Here is a 14,128-nt window from a genome sequence, read left to right as displayed (position 1 = left end):
GTATTTGCCATGGGCACTGGGCAGGATGCCACCCACTTCCAGGTAGGTCATGATCCTACTTCTCCGTCCCAGGAGCAGGAGCCACCTTTGGTCCCTGCTCCCTCGGTTTGATGGAGCTGCTGAGAATAGGGGAGGGGTGAGCACAGCTGGGAACAGGCCCAGGCAGGGCAGAGGGGGGACAACACAAACTCTCAGGGAGGGGCCCTTCCCTCCAGGGGGGATTGTGTTACCCCTCTGTGGCTGAACCCAGCCTTCCCTCTCCTCATTCTCCAGTAGCAAAACGGGAGGGTTGTGTTTCGTGTCGTTACACCGGCAGCAGCACAGGAGCATGGGCAGCAGCGCCCCACCGCTCGGGCAGGACGAGGTTTCATTGTATTGCAGCTCAGCAGCAGAAGTGCGAAGCAGGGCTGTAGGAGGACAGTTTGCACCCAGGCCAAAGAGACGAGGACAGAGCTGAAGCCAAGGCAGGCTCTTACCAGCCCAGCTCAAGAGACCAGGCAGGCACCGGGGTGGGGGGCGCCAGCGATGCCCACTGGGGCTTCAGCGCCGTTGATGCAGGGATGGCGATTAGAGGCTTCACTCAGTTCTCCTCTCTGCCCAGTGATTTGCTAACACTTGTGGGGGATGTGGTGGGGTCGTCACAGCCTGAAATACTTTCAAAGGGGGCCCGGCCCAGCCATAAAAGTTTGCGTCCCCGCCGCTGGAAGCAGGTTCTTGTAGCTAAGGGTGCAATGCGCTGGCTGCGCTCAGCTGGTCCGTATCCCGGGGGGTGGGATTTAAAGGGCTGTTTGGTGGCGTATAAAGGCCGAAGTGAAAGGACTCAACCCCGAGCCGTGTCCCGCGTTGAAACCGACCAGGTCGAAATCGACACATTCCTGTAAAACACTTTGGTTCTGTCTGTATCTCCCAACCGGCCCGGCCCAGCCCGGCCCTCCGCAGCCAGCTCAGACTGGGGGGGTCCCGGCCTGGCCCTCTGCAGCCAGATCAGACTGGGCCGGGGAGAAAGGGAAAGTTGGCACAAGCCAAACCGCGGGGTGGCAATTCCCCCGGGCAGGGCCAGCAGCAGGCGCTCGCAGCGGGGGCCCGGCCGGGCTCGCTGGCTCATGGATTGATTAGATCCTGGATCTTTCTGTCCCTCGTGACTGAGGAGAAAACCGGGGCTTGGAAACCAGCCAGACTCGAGGTCCTGGAACCCAGGCCGGGAACTGGAAGCCACAAGCAGGATGCAGCAGATGAGTCCCAGAAGCAGCCACTTGAAGGCCCATGTGACATCCACTGGCACCACGCTCCTGACCATAGCTGGGCTCCGGGTCTGCCAATGGGATCTCGGCGGCTGACTGGGAAGTGACAGCAAGGACCAGCCTCCTATAAAGGCGAGAGTCCCCGCTCCGGCGTGCGGGGAGCGTCACAGCAAAGGGATCCTCTCCGGAGAGCCCAGGCTGCTGCCCGCGGACCCGAGCTGACCTGTGCCCAGGCGAACGGCCCCTCGGCTTCCCCCCCGCCCAGCGAGCAGGTAAGTCGCCCCATCGGCGGAGGCACGAATCGGAGCAGGGGTCGTGCAGTGAGAGCCCCCCGGATCGCTTGGCGAACTGGGCTCCTCCAACAACGGGGGTTTCATGCAGCCCCTGGCAAGGTGCCATGTCTAGGGGCAAAGAACATCGGTCACCCACAGGCTGCGGGGGGGGGGAGGTCGCTGTGAGAGGGGGGAGCTGCCCCGTCTGTAACCGATGGGCGGGGGGAGTTCTGCTTTCCAAAGGGGGACCCTGGAGAGCTGCAGCTCTGGGAAGAACCCAGGTGTCCTGTGGAACCAGCTGCCCGTGAGCCCCCCACGGGATGCTGTGGCCAAGCGGGTGAGCGCGACCCTGGGCTGGGGAAACGAGTGAATAGCGAGTGGGAGCCGGGAGGTGGGATCCCCTTTGGATAGCGGGAGACCCTGACTGGAGACTGCGCCCAGCTCTGGGGAGGAGGCGAAAAATGAAACTATCCCCAGGTGCCCCTTGAAGCCAGAACAAAGCTGCCCAGCTGCGACCAGCTCCAGGCCTGGCGTTTTGTGCAAATTACTTCATGGGTTAATTTGCAGACAGCCAGAAACGGCAGCTTCTGCCCCACAGCTGGGTCCCCCGGGCAGCAGGGAATGTGGGGAAGTAACATGGAGAAGTGGGGGTGTCTGGGGCAGTAGCTGGGACACTGCGGGGGCGAGGGGGATCTCTGGCCATTTAGGGTCTGTTGGGGAGTGGGGCTGAGAGTCCCGAGCTTGCTGGGCGGATTCTCCCTCTCCCAGCTGGAGGCCCTGGCTGGCTCCTCGCTGCACTTTCCTCCCGAGACCACGGGGTTTGGGGTGTGACGCTTTCAGGGGTGCGGGACCCACTGGCCGAGTCCTTCCTCCCTAGAACCTCCAAGGTGTTTAGGCGCAGAACTCCCATGGATTGACGGGAATTAGGCACCTAAAAACCTTTGGGGATCGGAGCCCTGGAGACTTTTTTGTTTTAATGGCAGCTGAGTCTCTGCACTAGCTACGTCTGTGATTTGCGCAGGGGGGGCAGTGGGGAGCGCTGCTAACGCCTCCTTCCTCTTCCTCTCCTGGCAGCTCTCCTGAGAACGTCCTGGAGCGACATCCTGTACCCAGACAACCCAGCGAGGCGGGAGAAGGTGGTGCGGTTACACCAGGAGCTGATCAACTGCGTAGAGCTCAATTTTGATACCACCAACGAGCTGATTGGAGTCGTAAACACACACTGTCAGTTCAAGTTGCACCCCATTAAGATGAACAGGAACGGCACCGTCCGGGAGAACTGCGACGTACTCCTCGCAGCCATACAGTCCATCCAAGACACGCTGCAGGCCATCGATGCAAGGTTGAAGAGCGAACCGGAGCCAGATCTCTACCGAAAGCTTCATGATTTCCAGGAGCCTGATGCCAAGAAGATGCAGATTCTGCGCTCTGTGGCCACGGTGGTGAGCGGCCTCGCTGGGACCGTGGCCATGGGGATCTTCCTCAAGCTGGCGTTATCGCAGGTGGTGAGCAGAGTCCTGACCCAAACGACCATGGTCTTGGCCAAGATTGGTGCCTCTGTGATAGGCGCCGTGGCTGGCATGATACTGGGCATGGGTGTCGACTTGATTCTCTGCGCGATCCTGGGCGCTGTAGAGAGAGACCAACTGGAGGCGAAGATTCAGGAGCTCGAGAAGCTGGTGAAAGAGTTCAAGCCAGCCTCCCATGAGTATAACAAAACCATCATAGAGATCAGCTGCACGCTGCCATAGCCGGAGGAGAATCAGCCACTCAGATGACTCCAGACCAAGCTGCAAGTTACCATTACTTGTAAAAATAAGGCCGTGGGGATCAGATCCCATCTACCGTGACTTAGCCCAGCATCATTAAAGCCAGCACAATAAATGATCTCTAGTTCTTACACAGTGCTTTTCATTAGTAGAGCTCAAAGCACTTCAGGCTTCATTAATGTCTTTATCCTCCCACCACATCTCGGGATAGGGCCGTGCTATTATCCCCATTCTACAGATGGGGAAACTGAAGCCTAGAAATTCACAGGTATTTAAGCACGTAACTTCCATTGATTTCAGAGCAATTGGCTCAGGCTCTCTGCAGACTCAGGCAACATCACTGATTTCAAGGGATGCTAGGTGCCTAAAGTGACTTGCCCCAGCTCATACAGGAATTCTGTAGTGTAGCAGAGAATTGCCTGAGTTTCCCAAGTCACAGACTAGTGCCCAAGAACCACTGGGCCATCCTTCCCCTCTAGCTGGTATTTTTCATCTGTAGATCTCAAAGTGCCTCAGAAAGGTCAGTATCAATATGCCGACTGTATGCAGGGGGAAACTGAGTCACAGAAAGGGACTCAGCCAGAAGGCCAGGAATAGCGCCCAGAATGAGAATGTCAAAATAATTCATTGAGACGTTTCCCCACCAAAACCGACACGTCCCCCCCGAAACATTTTAATTTTGACAAAACGGTCTTTTCCAATGGAAAACTGTTCTATCGAAAGCTTTCCAGCCAACTCTGTGCCCAGCCCAGGCTGGAGAACCTACCTCAGGATTTTCTGCTCCAGCCCAGATCTGGGAGTTGAGCTAGAGCAGAGCTCAAAGACAGTAACTTCCCCACCCTTTGCTCGAGCCTGTCAGGTGTTTAAATGCAGGGCCTCGTCTCTGAATCCGAGACTGGATAGCAGGGGGGACTCTGGGACAGTGGTGAGCTGAGACACTCCGGCCTAGGGAACCAGATGGAAAATGTTACTGTCCTAAAGGGCAGTAAACCCATTCTAGAGCAGGGGTCTCCAACTGTTTTTGGGTGGGGCCCTGTAGCGGGGCGGCCTGGCTCCCAGGCACCCCTGGAAGGGATGAGCCAGAACAGCCGCCAGAGTGGGTGGAGCCACCGCCGCCTGTCTCCGCCCCCTGGAAGTCAAGGGGCGGGACAGGAAGTATAAAGGCCAAGCCACAGCGCTCAGTAGCTGGCCGGCCGCGGGAGAGGACAGACGCTGGTGCCTGCGCTCCCGCGGGCCTGAGCCGTCCGAGAGCCCGGTATCCAGAGGAGGACTGGCCGAGCCTGCCGAGAGCCCGGTATCCTGAGGAGCGGTCTGAGCTTCCCCCCGCCGAGGGCCCAGAGGGAGCGACAAACCTACTCGGGGCCCGGAGGAGCCCATGATCTGGGACACGGCAGACGAGACTCAGGATGGACAGGTACCCATGGAGGAGGAGATGGGAAGTGGCCCAGGGATAGCAGACCCCGAACCCGTGTCAGTGTGTTGCGGTCAGGATCCCCACTGACTGCGCGGCAGACAGATTGCTGCGGATAGGGCCCCAGGCTGAAACACAGTGGAGTGGGTGGGCCTGTGTTCCCCCCTGCCATCCCGCGCCGGGTGGCAGTCTCTCCTCCTCCTTGTCTAAGGGGCCTGGGCCTCTGACAGACTATTTGTTTGCTGCCCTGCCCTGACCTAGGCTACCACAAACTGACCCAGCCCCTGCTACAAGGCCTGGGCTGCTGATTGACTGCTGATCTAGGGCCGGGGCTGTTACTTGGGTGCTCACTCCCTGCATAAGGGCCTGAACCTTAAACTGTTATTAGCTTTGTAGCGGGGCGGCCTGGCTCCCAGGTGCCCCTGGAAGGAACGAGCCCCACCCCGGAACTACTACAGGCCCACTTTGAAAATATTTCAGGCTGTGACAACCCCACCCCCACAAAGTGACAGCAAATCACGACATATTCAGAGGCAGGGCCGTCCTTAGGCATTCACAGCATACCCGGCTGCGTGGGGCATCTGAAAATTTGGGGCACCACCCTCGCTGGCTGCGACTCAGGCTCCTCTCCGGCCACTCCCCCGCATTGGGCCGGCAGGCTTCTCCCCGGACGCCCTGGCCCCTCCCCTCTGCCCACTCACTCCTCAGCTGGCCTGCGGGCTCTCGCTCGGGCAGGGCATCACGGGGCTAGGAGCAAAAGTTTGCATGTGAGTGAGCAGGGGGAGCCGGGCAAGTCTGAGAACAGAGTGAGGGGGTACCCAGAAGCTGGAAAGAGAGTGGGGGAGCTGAGCTCGGGGGGTAGAGCCGGGCACAGGACTTCAGGAAGTGGGGAGCAGAGGAGAAACCAGGCTGGGGGGAGCTGGGCTGGGGGGTCAGGAAGGCTGGGAACAGAGCGGGGGGGATACCCGGAGGTTAGGAAGAGAGTGGGGGAGCCGAGGTTGGGGGTAGAGCTGGGCACGGGACTTCAGGGAGCGGTGGGTGAAGGAGGAACCGGGCTGGGGATGGCTGGGGGGAAAAGAGCGCGGGGGGTGTCTTTGTCTGGTTCAGTGAGCGAGCAGCGAACGCGCTAGGGCCTCCTGAGGAGCAGGCTGGTGGCCCCAGAGGAGAGCAGCTGTTCTGAGCAGCCCCACAGTGTACCTGCTCCTCTCCCCTCTTCTGCCTACACGCCCTGCCCCGCCGGCAACTCCCTGCAATCTCTCTCCTAGTCTCCTTTTCACTCTGTCCCTGAGAGAAGCCGCCCGGTGGATGCAGTGTGGGCCCCGGGGCCTGACCTGGCTGGGAGGGGTCAGAGTGCTGCCGAGGACATCCTGAGACCCTGCCTACCTATACCTAGGGGAGGGGTTGGGGGAAGCCCATTGAATACCGAGGGCACCCTGAGCGGCCAGCAGGGGATTGTCCCGGCGGAGCTCCCCATCCCGGGAGCGGATGCGACTGGAATATGACAGGGAGCTGAGATTGAAAGAGCTCGAGTTAAGGCAGCAAGAACTGAAGCAGGAGTGGGAAGAGAAGGAGGAACAACGTCCGCATGAGCAGGAAGAGGAGGAGAAACAACGTCAGCAGGAGGAGAAACAACGTCAGCATGAGCGGGGCCAACGTCAGCATGAGCTGGAACTGGCCAGGCTGAGGAGCAGTGGGGCCCCGGCTGCAGTGAGTGAGGGGGGACCCAGGACTGCAAAGAGCTTTGATAAGTGCTTCCTGGCCCAGCGTAAGGAGGGGGAGGACATGGATACCTTCCTGACCTTTGAGAATACCTGCGAGCTGCTCCAGGTTGACCCTGCAGACAGGCTCCAGTTTCTCATCCCCTCACTGGACTCCACAGCCAGGGAGGTGTACAGCCGACTGAAAGGGGCGGAGACAGGGGACTACGAACTGTTCAAAAAGGCCCTGCTCAGCGAGTTTGAGCTGACTCCTGAGATGTACCGGAAAAGGTTCCGGAGTCAGCGTAAAACCCGTGAGGTCACATACCTACAACTGGCCAACTGGGCGCAGGGGTATGCCCGCAAGTGGACAGCTGGGGCCCAAACTAAAGAAGACCTGCTTGACCTATTCGTACTGGAGCACGTGTATGAGCAGTGCCCATCCGACCTGAGGTGATGGTTGATGGACCAAAAACCAGAGAACCCGCAGCACGCAGGCCAGCTGGCCGACGAGTTTGTGAACAGTCGGGCAGGGGATAACAGGGAGGAATCCCAAAGGAGCAGGCCCGCCACAACGCAGAGAGTGAGTCACCATGGGACCTTCCAGCGGGGAAATACAGAAAACCCCCACCAAAGGGGAACATCCAGCGTCAGGTCCGTCTGACCCGCTCGAGGGGACCCACGAGACATGGGCTGCTATCACTGTGGCCAAAGAGGCTACATACGGGCCCAATGCCTCAGGCTCAGGGACAGACTGAGCAGACCGAACCCACAGAGGGTTGACTGGGTAGAGACCTAGCCGGGCGAGAGGCAGCATTCCCAGGGAAGGGGGGCTGGCAGCGTACCACCTGCTAAGGAGGGAGGAGAGCTCCAGGCCAGCTCCTCTGGGGGGCTGGATGCTCCAGACTCAGGGTTTTTGGTTTACAGGGTGGGCACTGTCCCTGTGGAGCAAGTGCCTTGTTCCCAGGGCCGGCTCTAGGCACCAGCAAAGCAAGCAGTTGCTTGGGGCGGCAGATTTCCCAGGGGCGCAAGAATCCAGCATGGGAGCTGAGAACCAACAAGGGGCCCTGGGAGCTGTAGTTCCTTCGTTAGCTCCCTGCCTATAGAGCCAGCCCTGGAGCAGGGAAAGAACTACATTTCCCAGCATTCCCTTGGCCACTAGCAACAGGAAAGGGTGGGGGGAAGGAGTATGGAACTGAAACCTGCAGCTTGCTGTGAATGGTAGGGACAGAGCCAGTTCTAGGTTTTTTCCGCCCCCCAGCCCTGGACTCTCCCCCGCCCACACCCCCTGCTGCCCCAGCTCTGACCCCCACCTGCACTCCCCTGCTGCCCCAGCCCTGGGCTCTCCCCCCACCTGCACCCTCTGCCACCCCAGCCCTGGGCTCTTACCCCCCTACCCCCCCCCCCCCACATCCCCAGCTGCCCCAGCTCTGGTCGCCATCCGCACCTCCTGCCTGGGCTCTCCCCCGCCCACACCTCCTGCCGCCCCAGCCCTGCACTCTTACCCCCCTACCCCCCGCATCCCCAGCTGTCCCAGCTCTGGCCTCCATCCGCACCTCCTGCCACCCCAGCCCTGGGCTCTCCCCCGCCCACACCCCCTGCCACCCCAGCTCTGGCCCCCACCTGCACTCCCCTGCTTCGCCAGCCCAGGGCTCTCCCCCCACCTCCTGCTGCCCCAGTCCTGGGCTCTCCCCCAAAGAAGGAATTGGGGGGGACTAAATGGACAGTGCACCTCTCTATCTGAAGCCTAGCAAGGGAGGTATGTGGATCCCACTAGAATTTAAAATGAAAAGTAAGGGAGGGGAGGCTCTGGACCTGGGCAGCTTTAGATACAGTACCAGGCACTTAGGAGGATTTCCACTTCTGAGCCATGGAAGCAGAAATTGACTTTTCCTTTCCAGATTTAGCTAATATTCAGAAAGGGAATCTAGCACCTGCCTTCCAGATTTGAACACCTCAACATTCAGGAGTGCTCAAGCTCAATTTGGGCAGCTGTTACTTCAATTCTCCCAAATCAAATATACTGATCCACTGTAACTTGCTGTAGAAAAAGTAGAATAAATTGAGCAAGAAATGCTTCCCAGTGATTATTAGGACTGGAATTGCTATTTTCAACAGCCATTGCCTTTTTTTTAAGTTTTAGTTTTATTTGTTTAAAAGGAAGACAGTGATAGTGCATTCCTGATAGAAACAAAGAATGGAACAAAAGAATAATAAAGGCACCTCAACTTTTCCTCATTTATGTAGGACAGTCTTATAATATGCATCCAGATATCCTCCAGTCACACAAGCTGAAAATTGTTCCACTTTACTGCAGTTCTGTAACCATATGGGAACCAATCCTGTCTGTGTTCTGTGCACATCCAAAATTCCTGCTGAATGACCCGTCCTGGGAGCGAGCTACCAGTGACCCAGGGCTGGGGCGGCAGGAGGGTGCAGTTGGGGGGGAGTGGAGGGGGAGAGCTCAGGGCTGGGGTGGGGGGCAGCCAAAAAATTTTTTTGCTTGTGGCAGCAAAAAACCTAAAGCCGGCCCTGTCTGTATGTATAAATATCTTCTTTCTGTCAAGTATCAGGGGGTAGCCGTGTTAGTCTGTATCTACAAAAACAACAAGGAATCTGGTGGCACCTTAAAGACTAACAGATTTATTTGGGCATAAGCTTTCGGGGGTAAAAACCTCACTTCTTCGGATGCATAGAGTGAAAGTTACAGATGCAGGCATTATATACTGACACATGGAGAGCAGGGAGTTACTTCGCAAGTGGAGAACCAGTGTTGACAGGGCCAATTCAATCAGGGTGGATGTAGTCCACTCCCAATAATAGATGAGGAGGTGTCAATTCCAGGAGAGGAAAAGCTGCTTCTGTAATGAGCCAGCCACTCCCAGTCCCTATTCAAGCCGAAATTAATGGTGTTGAATTTGCAAATGAATTTTAGTTCTGCTGTTTCTCTTTGAAGTCTGTTTCTGAAGTTTTTTTGTTCAATGATAGTGACTTTTAAATCTGTAATAGAATGACCAGGGAGATTGAAGTGTTCACTTACTGGCTTATGTATGTTACCATTCCTGATGTCCGATATGTGTCCATTTATTCTTTTGCGGAGGGACTGTCCGGTTTGGCCAATGTACATGGCAGAGGGGCATTGCTGGCACATGATGGCATATATAACATTAGTGGATGTGCAGGTGAATGAGCCCTTGATGGTGTGGCTGATGTGGTTGGGTCCTCTGATGCTGTTGCCAGAGTAGATATGGGGACAGAGTAGGCAACGAGGTTTGCTACAGGGATAGGTTCCTGGGTTGGTGTTTCTGTGGTGTGGTGTGTGGTTGCTGGTGAGTATTTGCTTCAGGTTGGGGGGTTGTCTGTAAGCGAGGACTGGCCTGCCTCCCAAGGTCTGTGAGAGTGAGGGATCATTTTCCAGGATAGGTTGTAGATTGTGGATAATGCGCTGGAGAGGTTTTAGCTGGGGGCTGTATGTGATGGCCAGTGGTGTTCTGTTATTGTCCTTGTTGGGCCTGTCCTGTAGTAGGTGATTTCTGGGTACCCGTCTTGCTCTGTCAATCTGTTTCCTCACTTCCCCAGGTGGGTATTGTAGTTTTACGAATGCTTGATAAAGATCTTGTAGGTGTTTGTCTCTGTCTGAGGGGTTGGAGCAAATTCGGTTGTATCTTAGGGCTTGGCTGTAGACAATGGATTGGGTGATGTGTCTTGGATGGAAGCTGGAGGCATGTAGGTACGTATAGCGGTCAGTAGGTTTCCGGTATAGGGTGGTGTTTATGTGACCATCACTTATTTGTACTGTAGTGTCCAGGAAGTGGATCTCTTGTGTGGACTGGTCCAGGCTGAGGTTGATGGTGGGGTGGAAATTGTTGAAGTCCAGGTGGAATTCTTCAAGGGCCTCCTTTCCGTGGGTCCATATGATGAAGATGTCATCAATGTAGCGCAAGTAGAGGAGGGGCACTAGGGGACGAGAGCTGAGGAAGCGTTGTTCTAAGTCAGCCATAAAAATGTTGGCATACTGTGGGGCCATGCGGGTACCCATAGCAGTGCCATTGACTTGAAGGTATAAGTTGTCCCCAAATCTGAAGTGGTTGTGGGTGAGGACAAAGTCACAAAGCTCAGCCACTAGGTTTGCTGTGGCCTCATCAGGGATAGTGTTCCTGACAGCTTGTAGTCCATCCTCATGTGGAATATTGGTATAAAGGCTGAAATTGTGGACAAACAACATCACTTGTCCCATAACCTCAGCCGTACAGAACACAATGCCATCCACAGCCTCAGAAACCCCTCTGACATTATCATCAAAGGGGCTGATAAAGGAGGTGCTGTAGTCATAATGAACAGGTCGGATTATGAACAGGAGGCTGCCAGGTAACTCTCCAAGACCACATTCTACAGGCCACTATCCTCTGATCCCACTGAGGAATACCAAAAGAAACTACACCATCTGCTCAAGAAATTCCCAGCTACAGTACGGGAACAAATCTACATGGACACACCCCCAGAACCCCAACCAGGGGTATTCTATCTGCTACCCAAGATCCATAAACCCGGAAACCCTGGACGCCCCATCATCTCAGGCATTGGCACTCTTACAGCAGGATTATCTGGCTATTTGGACTCTCTCCTCAGACCCTACGCTACCAGCACTCCCAGCTATCTTCGAGACACCACCGACTTCCTGAGGAAACTACAATGCATTGATGTTCTTCCTGAAAACACCATCCTGGCCACCATGGATGTAGAAGCACTTTATACCAATATTCCACATGAGGATGGACTACAAGCTGTCAGGAACAGTATTCCTGATGAGGCCACAGCAAGCCTGGTGGCTGAGCTTTGTGACTTTGTCCTCACCCACAACCACTTCAGATTTGGGGACAACTTATACCTTCAAGTCAATGGCACTGCTATGGGTACCCGCGTGGCCCCACAGTATGCCAACATTTTTATGGCTGACTTAGAACAACGCTTCCTCAGCTCTCGTCCCCTAGTGCCCCTCCTCTACTTGCACTACATTGATGACATCTTCATCATATGGACCCACGGAAAGGAGGCCCTTGAAGAATTCCACCTGGACTTCAACAATTTCCACCCCACCATCAACCTCAGCCTGGACCAGTCCACACAAGAGATCCACTTCCTGGACACTACAGTACAAATAAGTGATGGTCACATAAACACCACCCTATACCGGAAACCTACTGACCGCTATACATACCTACATGCCTCCAGCTTCCATCCAAGACACATCACCCAATCCATTGTCTACAGCCAAGCCCTAAGATACAACCGAATTTGCTCCAACCCCTCAGACAGAGACAAACACCTACAAGATCTTTATCAAGCATTCGTAAAACTACAATACCCACCTGGGGAAGTGAGGAAACAGATTGACAGAGCAAGACGGGTACCCAGAAATCACCTACTACAGGACAGGCCCAACAAGGACAATAACAGAACACCACTGGCCATCACATACAGCCCCCAGCTAAAACCTCTCCAGCGCATTATCCACAATCTACAATCTATCCTGGAAAATGATCCCTCACTCTCACAGACCTTGGGAGGCAGGCCAGTCCTCGCTTACAGACAACCCCCCAACCTGAAGCAAATACTCACCAGCAACCACACACCACACCACAGAAACACCAACCCAGGAACCTATCCCTGTAGCAAACCTCGTTGCCTACTCTGTCCCCATATCTACTCTGGCAACAGCATCAGAGGACCCAACCACATCAGCCACACCATCAAGGGCTCATTCACCTGCACATCCACTAATGTTATATATGCCATCATGTGCCAGCAATGCCCCTCTGCCATGTACATTGGCCAAACCGGACAGTCCCTCCGCAAAAGAATAAATGGACACATATCGGACATCAGGAATGGTAACATACATAAGCCAGTAAGTGAACACTTCAATCTCCCTGGTCATTCTATTACAGATTTAAAAGTCACTATCATTGAACAAAAAAACTTCAGAAACAGACTTCAAAGAGAAACAGCAGAACTAAAATTCATTTGCAAATTCAACACCATTAATCTGGGCTTGAATAGGGACTGGGAGTGGCTGGCTCATTACAAAAGCAGCTTTTCCTCTCCTGGAATTGACACCTCCTCATCTATTATTGGGAGTGGACTACATCCACCCTGATTGAATTGGCCCTGTCAACACTGGTTCTCCACTTGCGAAGTAACTCCCTGCTCTCCATGTGTCAGTATATAATGCCTGCATCTGTAACTTTCACTCTATGCATCCGAAGAAGTGAGGTTTTTACCCACGAAAGCTGATGCCCAAATAAATCTGTTAGTCTTTAAGGTGCCACCAGACTCCTTGTTATCTTCTTTCTGTGTGTTCCATTCTATGCATCCGAAGAAGTGGGCTATAACCCATGAAAGCTTATGCTCAAATGTGTTAGTCTCTAAGGTGCCACAAGTACTCCTGTTCTTTTTGCGGATACAGACTAACATGGCTACTACTCTGAAACCTGTCAATACATTCTAGAAAATGCTCTCTGACGGTCACCATTGCAGGGACATTTTCACTAGGTTCTGTTGTTGTTATAACATGCACCATTAAAGTCGTTTGATCCATATGGCTGATGTCAGGTGTGCAGTCCAGAATAACAGAGTAATGTCTTGCTGACTTCAGATTTGCCACAATCTTCTGTTTGACTTTTGTTGCCAGTAACGGTATGATGTCATTTTGAATTGTTTTTCCGAGGTCGTGGGGTGTGTCCATTTCTTGGGTGGTGACTCTTCTTAGATGCTCCTGGAGTACAGCGTCAAACTCCGCCATCAGCTCCACAATTTTAAGGAGGTTTCCATTGTATGGCACATGCAGCTGATCTGAAGTGCCACACGGTGCTAGGTTTTGGGTAGCAAGCATTCTCACAATGGCAACGAGCCTTTTCAGAACATTTTGCCAGTGAAGAGACTCTGATGCAATCTTCTCTTGATGCTGATCATCTATGGTGGTCTTTAACCTTATTCTCATCTCAAGCTCTTTCCACCTATGGAATGCTCTCTGGTGATGTGCTGCCTTCTCATGGCATGCCAGATTTCTAGCCAGATTTTTCCAGTCCTTTGTTCCTGTAGAACCCAATGTGGCTGGAACATTAGACTGGAAGGGTTTGCAACAAAAACAGTATGCAGCATTCTAGGTTTTTGAGTACATAAGCCATGGCCTCTTCACTTTGTCACCATTGGGGATTTCACACCAGTCATGTGTTGGATGGAAGCTACTATTTTCATTGTCTTTGAGGAACATGAAGTTTTTCACTTGCTGTGGCCCATGCAGTACAAGGAAGTCCCTCAGGCTACTGCTCAAGTGGGTCCACAGTCCTGGATCATCTAGATTTAAGGAACTAAACTCAGCAGCAGCTGTTTCTTGCACCTCCACCACACTCTTCTCTGATCTACACTTTTCTTCAGGAATGTGCATGGTTACATCCATTGGAGATGGAGATATGGATGCTGCAGTAGCTGCCAGGTCACCTGCACTCTGACTAACTGGAAGATCAGGCATCTCCTCACCACTCCCATCCTCACTGGGGCCAGACGGCTCACCGTGAACATTTGTGTCTATGTATCTTAGGAGAGCTCCTTCCTGCTTAGATAGAAAAGCTTCCTTTGCTTGCTTTCTTTTTCTGTATACTGCCCCAGAGGGGCGTTTTCTTCTTTCACTAGGACTGCTGTTCTGTGCCAGCTAGAGTGGCTCTCAACACTCAATTGA

The 14,128-nt window shown here is 54.2% G+C and overlaps 1 protein-coding gene and 1 pseudogene across 1 annotated transcript in view; one reads left to right on the top strand and one right to left on the bottom strand.

Moving 5' to 3' along the window:
- Positions 1 to 14,128, bottom strand: part of LOC122172572 (zinc finger protein 436-like) — a 140,244-nt gene that overhangs the window by 40,530 nt on the left and 85,586 nt on the right. The window lies entirely within an intron of this gene.
- LOC101950970 (single-pass membrane and coiled-coil domain-containing protein 3-like) lies at positions 111 to 3,988 on the top strand (annotated as a pseudogene).

This window comes from Chrysemys picta, chromosome 12, assembly GCF_011386835.1.
Source record: "Chrysemys picta bellii isolate R12L10 chromosome 12, ASM1138683v2, whole genome shotgun sequence".
Classification (NCBI taxonomy): Eukaryota; Metazoa; Chordata; order Testudines; family Emydidae; genus Chrysemys; species Chrysemys picta.
Note: the sequence above shows the minus strand (reverse complement) of the source record. Positions and strands in the feature narration are given on the sequence as shown.